Below are 3,169 nucleotides of genomic sequence, written 5' to 3'. Positions count from 1 at the left end.
TTGTCAAAAGCTAGTATTAGTTACAAAACATGTTCTGTTTGGGTTTCATACCAGTGTTCGACACAAAAATGTGGTGTATTACCTTGAAAAATGTTTCAATATAGGCCAGCATTAATTTCTTTAGACAAGCAGGTTCTGTAAAGCCTATTTGATTTGGTTGAGTATCTGTAGGGCCTACAATAACGGAGAGCGTCATTGAATAAAATTAAGCAATGACAGATTTTTCATGGCTTTACATCAGTGCTAGTCCTACGTGAAGTAAGTAGGCCTATATTTAAAATGAAAAACCACTGGTAGTCCTTCATTTATCCTATTATCATGAAACAGTTAAATGGATATACATAAAACACGGGTGATTTAGTTGCCGTGTGGTAAAAAAAAAGGGCATTATTGACTCAGAAGGTGCAACTTCAAGTGGTCTGAAAATCTCATTGGGTTCATTATTACCACATCAAGGGTGCAAATTCGTAACTTGGGGCTCAACTTTACTTGCAGGGTTCACAACAGCACCACAAGGTTCAAATCAGCACCCATAGAGGTCCATTTTCGAGCAACTTAGCAAGTTCACATGAGTACCTTATCAGGTTAACATGAGTACCTTTAGCAGGTTAAAGCTTGGTTTCCATAAAATCGCTATTCGCTAATTACCCACAGCTTTTGGTTGGTGTCCAAACATCGCTAACACTTTCGCCAACAGTGCATGTTGAACTTGGTTCAACCGTTGCAGACAAAACAGAATCATGTGTCCACCCCGCCACCCCGATTCGTCTGCAATGCAATAATCAGCAAAGTTGAACCAGGTTCAATCTTCCCGACAACTGTCGGCGACTGTCGCCGATAGGGTTAGCGATTTTATGGAAACCAAGCTTTGTGCTGATTGGTCGGTCGAATCAGGGAGCCTTCCCGACTGCGTCGGGGCTGCTACGCGTTACAACGTCGTTACAAATATTAGGCACCTTGAGTAATCACAGTGCCTTACGGGTTCAAATCAGCACCTAACAGGTTTACATGAGCCCCTCGCCTGGTTGAAATTGGCACCTCGGCAGGTTCGCATGATTGGTTAGTAAATCCACCTTAGCAGGTTCACATGAGCACCTCAGCAAGTTCACGTGAGCACCTTATTAGCAAAAATAACAGTTAAATCTCGTCGTGTGCGGGGGGCTTTAAAGAAGTGCACGCGCGTACGACGAATGACAGTTAGGCGCGTGTAATGTGTGCGGGCAGGCCTTTTTTCCCCGCCGGCGGCTGAATGAAATCAGACAGTTGACGACGCACCCTGTGTTTATATGCACATATGTCTTGTCTAACCTCATTACTGTTTGTCTGGTTGTTGACGTCTTTCCATCAAAAGTCTAAACATTATTGGTCGGTTCTTCTTTTCATCAGTCATTTGGCCATAACAAAACTGCGTAAGTTAAATAGGCCTAGACCAAACCTAGGCCTAGGCCTATTCTACCTATAGGCCTAGCCTAGGCTAGGCCTAATAGTAATAGGGGCCTATCAGATAGATAGACCCCCCAGGCACCCGCCCGTAGCCTGGCCCTACGCCTAGGCTAGGCTTACTTTAAGCAAAATTAATTAAATTCGTTAAGGCCAGCCTAGACCTATAATAGGAAGACTTCTTGGGCACTGATCAGTCACTGTCTTCTGCTAGAATATTTTGACAGAAAACTTGGAAATGTAGACAAAAAAAGTTTCTTTTCATATGTAGGCCTACCTCTAGCCTAGGCATAGGCTAATAATACGCTTGACAAATGTAGGCCTATGCCTAGAAATTATATCCAATATGGCATATCAACAAAGTAAATATAAAACAGAAATCCTGAATAAGACAATTTATGCCCATGTCATTAACCTCAACCTGATATTATTATTAATTAACCAACTGGGTAAGGGAGTGTTCAGAAATACTTGTTGTTGGGGAAGGGGAGAGGGTTTCTAAGTAATGTGGAACAAAATCCTTTTAGGTCCTGAAAAATGAATCGAAAAATAAAATTGCACTTAATTAAGGAAGGGGATAAATACAATTAAGAAATATTAGCTTTTCTACATATAACTTAAATAAAACTGATAATTTTAGATGCCCTCTAAGTGCTTTTATGGTAAAACTTCCCGAAACGTTATGGTATTTATGGTAAAATTTTTCTAAACGATGGTACTGTGTTTGGACACACAGTACCGTTTTGTTTAGCGTTTCGGGAAGTTTTACCATAAAGGCTACGATTTGAATTTAAATGATGTTGAGTGCCATAGCTTCTGATGAGTTGCACTCCTAAATTTGGTATAAAAACATACATTATAATTAAGCATTGCACTATCTGGAAAATAATTTCCTGCCTTTCTTCCGTTACTTTGTTTTTGTGTATTCATTGATATACATTAAAAAAAATACTTTGAACATTTTCTTAGCATTGTTTTAATCTTTCATTCAAACTAAAGGAAAGTAATTTGACATGGATTAAATTTGATTGTTAATTAATGGAAAATTTTGGCATGTAAAATAAGTTCAACATAGAAATTATTTGACCTTGGAAAGTTTGAATGTATATTCCATGCCTATCCATGGTTCACTTACTTTACTACTTAGTTCACCTGTATACCAAGGCCTGTGATGTGCCTTCTTTATCCAAGTGGCCTTTACCTACCAAGTACCTGTATTACCACATGATGTGGAAGATCTTTTGAAACAGCAGGACAAGTCGGTGTTGTCAAGGCAGTATTATCGTAAGATTATACAAAGTTTATTTGAAGACATGATACAATTTACTCTGTAAGTATTTAACCTGATTATTATGTTTTTGAGTACTACTTAATTTTTTACTACTGTACTAATTTGATGCAGTTTCCTGTTTCCAGACCTGCTTCTGATTACCTATGACTTTCTCATTGATTCAGTTTATTACCTGGGCATCTTCACATTTAGTACTATAGTACTATAAAAAGTAATGAAGTCTACTATAATGCATGCACTGTCAAGAGGGTTTATTGCTAAAGCTTCAAAATACTTTAATTCATCTATTTTAACACTATTCTTTCCATGTTTATTCACTGATTGTTAATCTTGATACAGTAATTTTTCCCCTTGCACCTTTTTTTTGTATAGTTATCCAACAACAGCTGAGTATACTGAGGTAGCCAGAGCTAGTTACCAAATTTAAGATCTTAGAAG

The 3,169-nt window shown here is 38.2% G+C and overlaps 1 long non-coding RNA gene across 1 annotated transcript; it reads left to right on the top strand.

Annotated features, from left to right (window-relative positions):
* The first annotated feature begins 1,369 nt into the window (after nucleotides 1-1,369).
* LOC117116739 lies at nucleotides 1,370-3,166 on the top strand. Its single transcript, XR_004446814.1, has 3 exons — nucleotides 1,370-1,409; nucleotides 2,588-2,770; nucleotides 3,104-3,166. It is a non-coding gene; the product is annotated as an uncharacterized LOC117116739 (long non-coding RNA).
* Nucleotides 3,167-3,169: the final 3 nt, after the last annotated feature.

This window comes from Anneissia japonica, unplaced genomic scaffold (genome assembly GCF_011630105.1).
Source record: "Anneissia japonica isolate Jap-2015-1 unplaced genomic scaffold, ASM1163010v1 scaffold20706_len3129_cov102, whole genome shotgun sequence".
Lineage (NCBI taxonomy): Eukaryota > Metazoa > Echinodermata > Crinoidea > Comatulida > Comatulidae > Anneissia > Anneissia japonica.
This window is presented reverse-complemented; position numbering and strand designations above follow the sequence as displayed.